Genomic DNA, 14,338 nt, shown 5'->3' on the forward strand with positions numbered 1-14,338 from the left:
TTTGAGCCCCACGTCGGGCTCTGTGCTGACAGCTCGGGGCCTGGAGCCTGCCTCAGATTCTGTGTCTCCCTCTGTCTCTGTCCCTCCCCTACTCACGCTTTGTCTCTCTCTGTCTCTCAAAAATAAAGAAATGTAAAAAAAAGAAAAATTAAAAACTTAATAAGATCATTTGGAACGGAATTCATCAGTTCATCAGTTGTACTGTGCTCTCCGAGATAAATTTCTTTATAGGGTCCAGTAGAGACCATACAGTGATTTTCCTACTGACTGATAATTTGAAGTTGGATGCAATAAAGCCTTGGGGGGAACAAAGGCCTCAGTACTACAGTATGATTTTTCTGAGCGAAGGCCTAGAGTCTTGCTCACTTTTGTGTTCCTCTGAGCACCTAGCAACAGTGAAATGCCCAAAGTAGACACTCCACAAATGTTTGCTTCACTGATTTGATCAATGCATCATGCTCATTGTCTCATATAAACTTTTGGGGAGGCATTTCTTTATTTAGTATTTTCTCTACTTTTGCCTTTAAATTTGTCATATTTTCTGAGAAGTTGATTGGTAATCTCATAAAATGTAGATTGATGTTTATGGACGAAACGGCGAGTGTTGCTAAGAATGTGCAATGCAGCGTAAACATGGCTCTTGCACAATGCTTCCCTGGACTTATGCTTTTTTGAACTGGGTTCAAATCTAAACTGAGCAAGGCCACACAGGGCGTTAGAGCAAAAAAAAATGTAAAGTTGGAATGCACGAACCCCCTTGATTGCAGAAGATAGGCATTGGAAGAGGGAATTTTTAAGGACGTGCTTTTTTATTTCTGGTCACCTAACATTAAGCCAGTCTCAGAACACATACTGCACCAATGTGATTTTTAAACCACACACATTGTCTAGATAGAAAAGAACTTCAAACATCACATCGTGTTTGGGAAATTGTTGCCGAACATGTCAACATGCCCCCTGAGAGAAAAGCAGTTGCTTGGATTTTTGGACTCTCCTCGTGCACAGATTTCTCACATTTTGAAATAACAAAATCCTTTAAATAATTTCATGGGTGGGTATCACGTTTTGGGGGCTGGCCTGTTGCATGCTGTGCTACAAATGATTCAGTGTGTCTCCTTTCGTGGTGAGCGATTCACGTGTGTGTGAAAGTACTCAGGTGGTGGAAGAAATACCAGTAGGCTAAGGACAAAGACAGGGAGGGAAATATTTAGATTTTGGAGCCAGAGAGGATGGCATTGGCAAAACAGCAGTCTTACCATCTCCACGTAAGTCCTATTGCAAATAGGAGGACGTCCGTGTCATTTACAGCCATTACAGAACAAGCTGCACCTCCAAAGTAAAATGTTCTGAGGACTGGTTTTTCTCAGTAGCAATGAAATCAGGGGCAATGCAATTGCTAATGACTTCCTATTTATTGAACCAGTGTGGAATGTTCCTTTGCAGGGGCTGCTGACCTCATGGACCAGGACCTCTATCTGCAAGGGCAGGAAACCTAGTCTTGGGTGTCAGTTGCCCTATCAGGAGCCTAGGGGACAGTTTTGTCCCCAGCGAGGAAAGCGCACAGCAATTAAACACACATGGACAACTGACTGGGCCATTTACACTGTAATTTTATCTCAGGGGCTGAGCCAATATTTCATCTTGTAAACTATCTCCTTCCTGGATTATCATTATTAATATTTACTTATTTTAAAGCTTTTATTTATTATTCATTTTGAAAGACAGAGAGTGGGCACGAGCGGGGTGGCCGGTGGGCAGAGAGCGAGAAAGAGAGAGAGAAAATCCCAAGCAGCCTCTGCACTGCCAATGCGGGGCTCCAACTCGCGAACCTTGAGATCATGACCCGAGCCAAAGTCAAGAGTCGGATGCTGAATCGATTGAGCCGCTGGATTATCATTATTATCAATGATTCTTTTTTACTTAACATTCACAGTGGCAGTAGGGTCATTGGTTGAACGCATCCCCTCTGTTAGAGTCCTGGGTTTCCATGTGGACCATGTCTTTAACCTTAATTTCGTTTCTTCCATTTTACAGGTGAGACTTGAAATTCCCAGTGCCATGTGACTAGTAAGCAAAAGAACTGGGATTTGGAGCTAGATCTGTCTGGCTCCCAAATCTTGCCTCCCTGTACGTGACATAGTCGAAGGTGCTTACTTAGGAGCAGCCGGTACCGTGAAACTAGTCTCCTGGTGCCTAAAATAATCCTTTGGTCTTTAGTCCCTCGCTTAATGTCGGCCAATTATTTTAGCCAGCAGACCGAGCAGGTTGGAGGAATGGGCTGGCTTTGACATCAGCCTGTTGAGACCGGTAACCCAACTGGGATATCATCATGGTGAAGTCAGGCTGGCACAGCCCCCACTTGCCAATTGCTGTCAGAATTGTGGTCTAGCCACAAGCCAGACACCATAAGCTTGCAGAACTGGTAAGAAGGCTGGGCAAAGTGGCTCGGTGGGAAATATGCATTCTGTAGGCTGTCGGGTTCCCAGGCCTGCCAAACTTTGCTTTTCTAAAGAGGATGAAGATTAAATAGTTCACTGCCTTTGATTCAGTTTTATGATTCCAACAACATCACATGTGCACAGAGTAATCCTTTTTGACTGCTAGGCAACCCTGGAGAGAAATAACTCTAAAATTATTTGAAGTCATTTCAAATGCCTCTCTTCTCGATTTTGCACTTGGGCTTGTTTGGGACTCCTGGGTCATCCTGATATGTGATATACGTGTATATAAGTATGTGCATGACATAAAAATGCATTGAGCACTCGTGGTTTAATGTGTCAGGAACAACAGTGCTTTTTCCTGAATTTACTCCACACTGAATGTTAATATTTTAATGTTTGCTTATTTTTGAGAGAGAGAGAAAGGGAGAGGGAGGGGCAGAGAGCGACAGAGACAGAGGAGCCAAAGCAGGCTCTGTACTAACAGCAGAGAACCCAGTGTGGGACTTGAACTCGCCAATGGTGAGATCGTGACCTGATCTGAAGTTGGACACTTACCCAACTGAGCCACCCAGGCACCCCCACACTCAGTGTTAACATTAACGAAGCCAACAATCCACCACTGTGCACTATGCCTCTCCCATGCCTCCAGAACCCACTGGGCTGCCATGATTCTTATTGCCTCCTATGGCTTTGACTTTGGACTCAGATGCCACCTTTCTCTCCAATCTTCCAGCCTCAGAGAGGCAGCAGCTTCCTGCTCTTGCCAATCTCTTGCACCACCATGTTGAGTTCTGCTTCTCAGCTTCTATCATCTACTTAAGGTATTAAATTCCTTCTGTTTTATATACCCAGAGTGGCTCCCGTTTTCCTGATTAGACCTTGACAGCTATAATTATGGTATTTTTTATATAGCTTAGGAATTATTTGATATGTGTATGAATTTGATGTAAGATTTTCGTGAGATCCGGGATGGGGGTTCTTTCAATTCTACAAGTGTTCAGTGGGTATCTGCTATGCACAAAGCAGGTGTATAGGTGAAAATTTGTTGTTACACAGCCGGGATCCAAACAAGTTGAGAAGATCTGTAAAAGAGATATATATTTTTTCAGGTCAGTGCCCTGCAAGGTCCACACACAGGGTGACCAATTCACTAGCAAGGATGAGGAAGATAGGGAAGCAGGGAGAAGTGAAAGCATTTTGTAACTTTTCATGACATCTGCACGAGCAAATAAGCCACCGGTTAGAATAATCAAATGAACTGTGCTGGCCGAATAGTTGTATATACTTTGACTTACTAAAGGACATGTATGCAAATTCTTTTTTCTATGATAAAACTTGATTTTTTTGTTTGAGGGCGGCCGTCAGCTAGTGCGTTTTCCAAGACTAAAATCATCTGATTCCTCAGGGAGATGAAAGTCAGAGCTGGGAATAACAAGAAGCCTTTACTGTGCTTCCCTTCCACTCCCCTGATTCCCTGCCAGGACTCACACCTCCCCCTGGTGCCGGACCTCAGAGCAGAAGAGGTTGTTGAATTGCCGTAGCAGATTCGGTGCAGGATATCAAAGATCCACTGCAGCGTCAGAGGAAAGCATGACGAGAAGATAGGAGTGGAAGAGGCAGAGAAGAGGAAGGAAAGAAGGAGGGGGTTACAAAGAATCAGGGAGGAATAAAGGATGAACCCATGGCCTTTCCATGCTGCTTGAGCTACTTCCTGCTTCTCTCCACTTCCTGTTTTCTTATTGCCTCAGGGACGGGGATCTCAGCCCTTCTTACATTGTTGGCCCTTTGGGGATGAGTGGTAGGACTTCAAGTTTGTTTCAATTTCTCTGCTCAGATAGGAGGTAGGCTTTATTTCCTTACCCTTTTGCACTTAAAGTATAGTTTTATTCTTAAAATATTAAGTAGAAAGCCTATCTTACTTCCATTTTTCTTTTTGAAATCAGACAGTCTTGTGGGCTCATTGGCCACCAGTTCTCCATTACCCTGCTGGATCCAGACTCAACCATTCCCAGCTTCCTGTTACGTTTGCACGATTACAAATACAATTCACCCCTTAACTCCCTTTAGCAACTGAGGTAGATAAAATATATAGTTTGTTTGGTTTGTTAAAAAGTAGTACTTTCAGGGGCACCTGGATGGCTCAGTTGGTTGAGCGTCTGACTCGATTTCGCCTCAGGTCATGATCTCACAGTGCGTGGGTTTGAGCCCCACATCGGGCTTCATGCTGATAGTGCAGAGCCTGCTTGGGATTCTCTGTCTCCCTCCCTCTCTGTCCCTCCCCTGCTCATGCTCTGTCTCTCTCTCTGTTTCAAAAACTAACATTTTTTAAAAAGTAGTGCTTTCAGATATCAAGTTAATTTGGCTCAAATCAAGGGCAAAACTGAAAGAGGCAACCTGGAAAATTATTTTTAAAGCAATTCCCCCTCCTCATTGGAAACAAAATACCAAAATGTCATGATAGATTGAGATTTTAAATAATAGTTACAGAGAAAGCCACTTTTTCTCACTCCTTCCCCTACTTTGCTCATTAAAGATGTCCCTGAATTTACTGAAGTTAGAGTGGAAAATAATAGTCACAGTATTTTTGAAAACAGTGTGGTCTAGATGGCGTTGAAAACTTTAAAGTTTTAAATGCTCTCTTTGTGAAGGAATTTGCTAATTATCCAGCAGATGTTCTTTCTTTTTAACCCTATGTATCACTGCTCCCTTAAAATTCTCTCTCCTCTCTCTCCCTCTCTGTAGTGCTTCCTTTTGTTCTCTTTTTTTAAAATTAAAGAATGTGTAAAGCTTTTTTCCTTCCGTTGGAAACAAGGCTACACCTCACAGTCCAAGTCCTGAGGCCTTGTCTTCATGAGAAGCCCTCTTACTTTATTTATAACCTCTTCTAGAAGATTCCCTCTCAATTTCGTGACTTGTGGATCCCGGAATTAATTTTATTAAGTATGTTGCAACATTAAATTCTTTGTTTTAACTTCACAGCTCCACCTAGACCTCTAATTCCCCACTAAAATAATCAAATATTGGGTGATGAATACCTGTATTTTTTTTTCAGGGGATTTAAAATTGAGAATTCCCTAATAATTCCTGGAATGATCTATCAAAACAACTCAAAACCATGGCTAGGAATTAATGTTTTTATTCTTAAAAGTAAAAAATACCCATTAGTAGAGTTCATTTTATTTTGTTTTAATAATTGTTTTTAAATTTTTAATGTTTATCTATTTTGAGAGAGAGAGAAAGAGAGAGAGAGAGACAGCATGAGTGAGGGAGGGGCAGAGAGAGAGAGAGAGAGAGAGAGAGAATCCTAGGCAGCCTCCATGTTGTCAGTGCAAAGCCTGATGTGGGCCTTGAACTCATGAAACCGTGAGATCATGACGTGAGCCAAGATCAAGAATTCGATGCTTAACCGACTGAGCCACGCAGTCACCCCTAATAGAGCTCATTTTAAAGATTTGCTAGCCAGCATAACTGTAAAGCCCTCTGAGCATTTTGCATTTATCTTTGTCAAAATTTTGAGCCCCTAAGTTAATAACAGCTTCTGAAATACAGTAAAACGTATTCATTTCAATTATGTAATTCATTTCTTTTCCACACTATTATTGAAAATTAACTCTAGGGGCACCTGGCTGGCTTAGTCTGTTAAGCGTCTAACTCCTGATTTCGGTTCAGGTCATGATCCCAGTGTTGTGAGATTGAGCCCTGAGTTGGGCTCTGGGCTGACAGTGCATAGCTTGCTTGGGATTCTCTCTCACCCTTTCTCTCTGTCCCTCCTCTGCTCCCTCTCTCTCAAAAATAAATAAATAAATGTAAAGAAAAAGAATTTGAGTTATTTGGAAACTTGAAACATCCACTGAAGGAAAAGAAGCAGTGTTTTAATCAACGTTATATCGTTACTCTTAGTAGATGGTAGACAGAGAGGTGAGGGGCAGAAATTCGTTGAGGGCCAAGAAATGGCATTAATGGTGCTCAGTGAAATCCAACTCCATCATGAAGGAGGCAGTTTTGCAAACTGTGGAGCTGTCTGAGAATGCTTCTTCTTCCTCATAAGTTTAGGTGATACTCTTTCTGTGATTTAAAGTATGTTCTCAGGGCGCCTGGGTGGCCCAATCAGTTGAGCATCTGACTCTTGGTTTCAGCTCAGGTCATGATCCCAGGGTTGTGAGATCAAGCCCTGCGTTAGGATGTACACTGACAGGGCGCAGAGCCTGCTTGGGATTCTCTAAATAAATAAATAAATACTAAAAAAAAAATAAAGTATATTCTTGTGAGACACATATGCATGTTCAAATCAACAGTGGCTCCATCATGTAAAAGGGGTAGATGGCTCATTCTAAAGACTTAAAATGTCAAAGACCAGCAATCACAGTTCCCTTCTAGTCCCCCTACCGCTCAGAAAGCAACTCTTTGACACCAGAGGAAATAGAGCGCTGGACAGAGAAGAGGCCAGAGTCCAGGAGGAGCCTGGGAAGAGGACTAGGTTTTCCCAAAAGTTATGTGGAGTTTCCCACCATGGAGATTAGAAGAAGTGGTTGAGAGAAGTGTGGGCTGGGTGGTCAAGCTGCATAACTCAAGCGAGTCTCAAACCCTTTGTGAAGGCACTTTCCCCTCCATCTATAGGTGTTTTCCCCTAGAACCATGGGAGCAGACAGATTTAGAGCACCGTTATAAGCTTTCTGCTTCTAGGATGTAACTGCCTTGTAGCTCCTCAGCGGTGAGTGATGGCCAAGTAGAGAAGAGTGGAAAGGACATTCAAGGGAAGCGTGACCAGAATCAAATCGATGTCCCATCCCATCCACGTCCCCTGATTCCATCAGAGAAGGGCCAACACTTTTCCAAGTGGAGTCTATCTGGTGACCAAAGTCCACAATGAAGGAAGGAGCCATCGGGGGAGCACCAGGAAGAGTGGAAGAAGGACTTCCCAGTAGACACCTGTAAATACTATGGTGAGAAGAGACCCTTAGCCAGGGGACTCAGGAAAAAAAAAATACTAAAAGTGAAGCTGAAAGAAAAATTTGTGGAGAAATGCATCAGAGTTAGCTATCCTTCCAACCTGTTTCTCTCCTGGCTGTAAACTCCCCTGCACCTGAATTTATATCTCATAACTTCCCCCTCACGCTTCAGTTTGGAAATGAGACTTCTCACCTTTATATGATACCCTGGATATCTTGCAAGATTTTGGACTTGGATTTCAATTATCTTTAAATCCATCCAATGCCTTTTCCCTGCTGACAGCTCCACACAGCCCGCTCATATAAAAAGGCTCACCAGGAGAATAAATTATTTCTTCCCTTGTCAGTGGTAATTTGTGTTCACTAAATTACCTCCAGATCTACTTTCTTGAGTCAAAAATAACTTTACAGTTTCTTTGTCTTCCAGGTCCACCCTGGAAAGACACAGAAAACTTGAAGTTAACCTCTCCCTGTTAGATACTCAGGAATAATTAAGCCAGTTTTCTTCTTAAATCAGCCAGATGTTTCATTTTAAGATGGAACAATCCGTGGTTTATTTTACCCAAGTTCTCATGGACAGGCCACTGCTTTCATTCTGATAGTCCTGTCTTGTGAGAAGTAAGAATGAAAAACATCTTTAAGAAAATTCCCTCCCTCTTTTTTTTTTTTTTTTTTTTTTTCTGGGAACAGGGCTTGGTCTCCATAGGAAACCACATTTTATTAAGAACATGTAAGTTATTACTGATGATGCCCCAGAATCTGATCAAACGCTTTAAGCCACAGCTATCACATTTGAATTTTACCACACTGTTCTTCATAACCTTTAAAAAAGATTTAAATGTCTCACTATGTCAAGATCTATTTCTGGCAAGGCATCTATTTCCACTATGTCTTTGTCACTTTGGTGTTTTCTTCTAATCAAGCCAGGCAACTATGCTTAGGGAACCTTTCGTTTTTGTCTTAAAGAATGCCAATAAATGGTTAAGGGTATTTTTTTACAACATGGTGAGTGTTATTTCACAATGTTTCATTAGCCACAAATCCTCAAGCCACTTTTAAGAATTCCAGATGCCCTACTGTAGGTATTTTTGCAGCTGTTTTGTGGGAAATCATGAAAGTGTAACTCTCTTCAACAAAAAAGAACATATCTCATTCCAACAGGGATAAGTCTCTTTTACTGTACTTTAATAGTAACAAAAAGGGCAGCGTAAAGACAGCTGTGCACTGTATATGTTCCCTCCATCTGCCTGAAGTTCAGATAGTTAAAATATCTTCTCATTTGTAAAATACTTTGATTTTATATTGGGGGTAGTCTTTCTTTTAAATTGGTCATGATACCCTCTGAAGTCACATTTTTCTCTCTGTTGTCAGACAAAATTGGGCCTAAAGAAATTCTACCTGCAGCCAGCGATTCTGGTTTTGCGATGTATTTTATTGTTCCCTGTGATTACTTTGTAGGTTGAATCCATACGTTCTTTTTACCTAGAAGACAGTAATGAGTCTAACCGTTGATAACTATGAACTCTTCTTAGGATCACACATATTTCCTTTGCGAAGATAAAATTTACAAATTTGGAAGTTATATTCGGGACTTTGTGGATGTTTACTCCCTGATCGCATCTTACACCGCAAGAGTATTTCGATGGATAGATAGCCACAGTCTGTAGAAGGAAGGAAGGGAGGAAGGAAGGAAGGAAAACGTGTTTCTTTTCATTGTTTCCGGTACTGCATGATCTGTAGTCTTCATCTGCCAGTGTTTCATGTCTGAATTATAATGTTGCTGATGACCATTTATTCAAACGAAATCACGAAGACGATGTTGGAATTGCGGACTTAGGGCTCAAAGGCCTTACTGGCATTCACAGTGCCAAGACTTTGGCTACAGAGTCAAGGATAGGCTATGAAGAACCCCACTGAACCTGAGATATAAGGAAACCTGGACCAAATCCAGAGATTAAGGGTCTGCTCTTCTAAGTAGAAAAAAGAGAGCTCTACCTCTTTCCAGCTGTTTACACAGCTTACCGTTCATTATTCCCACTCTCACATTTTATAGATGAAGAAACTGAGGTCCCAAAACACAGAGTTCCATCAGCACTCTTGAATTCCATAGTTCAATGAAAAATCAGTAAGGGAAACATTTTTGCCAGTTTGTCTCTTACTTTTATTTATTTATTTAAAAAAAATTTTTTTTAATGTTTATTTATTTTTGAGACAGAGAGAGACAGAGCATGAATGGGGGAGGGGCAGAGAGAGAGGGAGACACAGAATCAGAAGCAGGCTCCAGGCTCTGAGCCATCAGCCCAGAGCCTGACGTGGGGATTGAACTCACGAACCGTGAGATCGTGACCTGAGCTGAAGTCGGACGCTCAACCGACTGAGCCACCCAGGCGCCCCATGTCTCTTACTTTTATTGTTTAAAGACGGGTTTATGGACCTTCAGAGTGGGTTCAAATGAGAGTCATTCATTCCAAAAATATGCAAAATGACTTAATGAAGCCAAGGGGCTGCCACGTGGAAAAGACATGGTATCTGCCTTCAGAAGGCTTGACATCTAGTAGGAAGTAAACATGCAGCCCAGAGATTCCAACATCAAGACAGACACGGACGTGGATGGGCGGACAGAAATGAGGGGATGTCATGTTCAAGGAAGCAGGGAAGGACTCCTGGAGGACAATGCTTTGTGGCGTTTGACATAGAAGCAGAGGTGGCTTCCCCAGGCAGAGGGAATGATGTCGGGAACGTGTTGGAGCAGCATCTGTCACTAAACTCAGAAGTGGTGGGGGGAGAGGCTGGATGCGGGTGACTCTCTGAGTTCTAAAGATGATCCTAGCAATGTTTTCTCCCGTTGCTACTACAAACCCAGCCAGACTTACTGTAAAGCAATTAACTCACCATCTTGCCCCCATTTAGGGGTTGATCAGAACATAACTTCCCCTGGGGAGCTCTCAAGAAAGAAAAGGGAAACAACCCCCTGACTTCATCTCCATCTGAGCATCTCTAGAATATTCAGTTTACAAGAGTTTTTCGCTCTCTTATCATCATGTTCCTTAAAGCTATTTACTGCAATGATTGCCTATGGTACTACTTGTAAGAAATTTTTAAGTTCAACAACATATCAGTTCTCCTGCAGTGGTTGGCTTGCGAAGTTGTTTCTGCTTTTCTTTTAAGGATGTGATGGATATTTTTGGATTTAAGGGACCAATTCCTTTACATATGCTCTCATGCCCTTTGGGATCAGATGGTCCTCGGCCAAAATTTCTGCTCTTCTAAGTAGAAAAAGAAGTGCTCGGGACAAGGGTACTTTTGTCATAGGAGAGTTGAGAGGATGAAATAAGGTAATTCATTCAAAGAGCTTAGCATGGAATGTCACATAGTAGGTGCCTCAAAAATGTGAGTGCCTTCCTGCACTTGCGACAAGCAAGTAAGGCCTACTTTATTTTCTTTTATTTTTTTAATGTTTATGCATTTTTGAGAGAGAGACAGAACGTGAGTGGGGGAAGGGCAGAGAGAGAGGGAGACACAGGATCCGAAGCAGGCTCCAGGCTCCAAGCTGTCAGCACAGAGCCTGATGCGGGGCTCGAACTCTTGAACTGTGAGATCATGACCTGAGCTGAAGTCAGACGCTTAACTGACTGAGCCACCCAGGTGCCCCAGGAAGGCCTACTTTCTGAGAGCGTCGGCTGGACTGTGTGGCACACAAAGATTTTGCTGGTCCAATGGACTATCGCCTATCCATCTCTGTAGCCATTCTATGAGACACATCTGGCCTAGCAGGTGGGACTGAGGGTACAGGGGAATTTGCAACACTTATCAAGAAAATTGAAGGCCCTTAGAAGTCAAAACAGGGTTCTTGGTGGAAAGAAAGGGAGAAAGCAAGCCAAAGAGCTTTTTACTGTAATTAAAGATGGAGTCAAAGATCACTAAATGAGGTGAAAGGCTGGTTGAAAGTGCAAAGAAGGGCACCTGGGTGGCTCAGTCGATTAAGCATCTGACTTTGGCTCAGGTCATGATCTCGCGGTGTGTGAGCTCAAGCCCTGCGTCGGGCTCTGCGGCTGACAGCTCAGAGCCTGGAGCCTGCTTGGGATTCTTCCTCTTTCTCTGCCTCTCTCCCACTCACACCCTGTCTCTCTCTCTCTCTCAAGATAAATAAACATAATAAAAAAATTTAAAAAACAGAAAGTGTGAAGAAAAAAACCCCAATTATTTAAGATATGTAATTTTACTTACTTCAGGTAGATACAATAACTTCAACTGTGTTAATAAGGGGCTTTATAGCAGGGAAAATTGAAATGTCTGGCTCAGTAAAGCAAAATAATAAAAGTACTATTAGAATTTAGAATATTATGGGTTGCCTGGGTGGCTCAGTCAGTTAAGCATCCGACTCTTGATTTCAGCTCAGGTCATGATTTCCCAGTTCATGAGATCAAGCCCTGTGTCGGGCTCTGTGCTGATGGCGAGAAGCCTGCTTAGGATTCTTTCTCCCTCACTCTCCCTCTCAAAATAAAATAAAATAAACGTTAAAAAAAAGAATTTAGAATGTCAATAATTCATCTGAAGGGGTTGGAAGTAACGTGTTCGCTTAACTGGTTTTAAAAACCTCAGAAATATTATTTGTGTTGTTAATTTATTCCACTCCCTTTTCCTCCCTGAACTGTGGAAATGTTCGAATGGCCACCAATTCCCAAGTGAAGTCCATGCTGATGACTGCCATATAGAATCTAAGGGTAAAAGACTTTGGGCACAGCATTTGCAAACTATTCACAGACACGGAAGGAAAAAGAGACTCTTAATCAATTGAGACTGTTGGAAAATGTGTTCAAAGAATCTCTCTCTCTTTTCCCTTTGAAACATGGAGTGTCCCCAAACACATGTGCTTACGTGGCTTAGATACATGGGCTAAGAATGTTCTTTAAATTAAAAAAAATGATTAGTGAAAGGAAAACTCGTCTAATTAAAAAGAGTCTCTGCAGATATAAAGAGAATAATATATCAGTATCTGAGGCCCTACCATGGTCTACCGTGAGACACAGGATGTGACATTTGAGTAATTAATGGAAAGTCTCTGTAAGTTCAGTAATTATCCCACTTTCCAGAAAAGCAGAGGGAAGGCCCACATTCCATGTCCCGATCTGGCTCCATCCTGTGCATTCAGACTGTTTTGCTCAGGCCTCTAACTGTGGCCCAGTGACACGACTCATACAACGGTCACAGTCACCAAAGCTGGCGCCAGCAAGCTTTAGTTTGTTGGGAAAAAAATACTATTTTCCATGTATGTTTAAATAGTACAGACACATAATATTAAAAAAATAGAAGCTCTGAGTGTGTAATCTGATGCTCAGCCTTTGCAAAATAGGCAAAGATCCAAATAGTTCTCTCTGCTAAAAGAGTTTAAAATATGTTTCCAAGGGTGACTTGGCTGGAGAGGCTACCACTTGGGATTGGTGAGCTGAAAAGTTTGATTTGAAGATGATCTGTATTTTCTGAAAGAGAACCACCAGGGCTCTCAGGGTCAGCCGAGATCCAAATGGAAGGTCGGCTGTACAACTGAAATTTCCAGGTTAAAGCCAAGTGCATGTGCACTGGGGGTAAGGTTGGGGGGGACGGGATATATATTATTTTTGAAACTTTTGACTTCAATTATGGAATGAAGTGAGGTAACGCAAGGCCCACCCAAGCTTGGTTAGGAGTAAATTTGGACTTCAGATTTTTGGGTGGGTGGAGTTAATCTCTAGAATGCTAGAGTTAATACTTTGGCTGGAAGCTATATCTCAATGCCAGCCTGGTAATAAGAAGATGGCTGCCACTTGCCAACTAGGGAAATGGCATTCTCTGGACACACATCACCCATGCTTCCCTGGATGTCTTAAATCAGGCCGGTCACATCTCAGCAGGCTCTTAAGGTCAATCTCCCATTCCAGCAGATGTTTTAGGTAATCTTCTAGCTTCTTCACACTGCTCCTGACCAACTTGTACCTGCCTTGATCTCCTGACTCTAGATATCTAGGGTAGCTTCTCTGCCTGTTTTGGTTGTCCTTTGGGTTTGACAATGTCCTTCCTGGTGGATTGGAGTTTGGCACTCTCACCAGAGTGTCAGATTTCCCACTGTAAACTCAAGTCTGAAACTCAAGCCTGGATGGGCTTACTCCCACCTCTTTCCCAAATGGGTTTTCGACACCTCCTTGGCAGAAACAAATGGCTTCTCTGAAGCCTTATGCATCAAGAGATAAAGATGACTAATGCCTGGTCTCTACTTTGAAGGAATTCCAATCAGCTCCTTCAGATAAGACACCAATGAGGAAATGGGGCTACCATAATTAGGAGTCTCACGCTAGGGGTGCCATATGAAAGGAACAGATAATAGCTGCTCCGTAGCTAAGATGAGGGAGGAAATACTTCTCTTTAGAGAGACCAGGTATGTAGTGGTTACATAAACGATTTTCCGGGATCTACAATTGATTTTTGTATTAGTTTCTTATTGCTGCTGTAACAAATTACTGAAAACTTAGTGGCTTAAAACAATACAGATGTATTACCTCTGACTTCTGTAGGTAAAAATTCTGACATGGGTCTCATTGGAATAGAATCAAGGTGTCAACAGGGCTGTGTTCCTTCTGGAGACTTTGGGGGAGAATCCACTTCCAAGCTCATTTGAGTTACTGACAGAAAACTCAGTTTCCTATGGTTTTAGGACTGACGTCCCCATTTCCTTCCTGGCTGCTGGCCAGGGCCAACTTTAGCTTTTGGAGGCCACTCCCCACTCCATTCCTGGAACATGGCCCCTACATCTCATAACCAGAAACAGCATGAATCTCCTTATGCTGTCCATCTCTTCTTCTGATTCTTCTCCTGCTTCTGTCTTTCTCTTCTGCTCTCAAGGGCCCATGTGATGACAATAGACTTACCTGGATAATTCAGGATAGACCATCTTAAGATTAGCTTATTATCAAT

This window comes from Panthera leo, chromosome D4 (assembly GCF_018350215.1).
Source record: "Panthera leo isolate Ple1 chromosome D4, P.leo_Ple1_pat1.1, whole genome shotgun sequence".
NCBI classification, from domain to species: Eukaryota; Metazoa; Chordata; class Mammalia; order Carnivora; family Felidae; genus Panthera; species Panthera leo.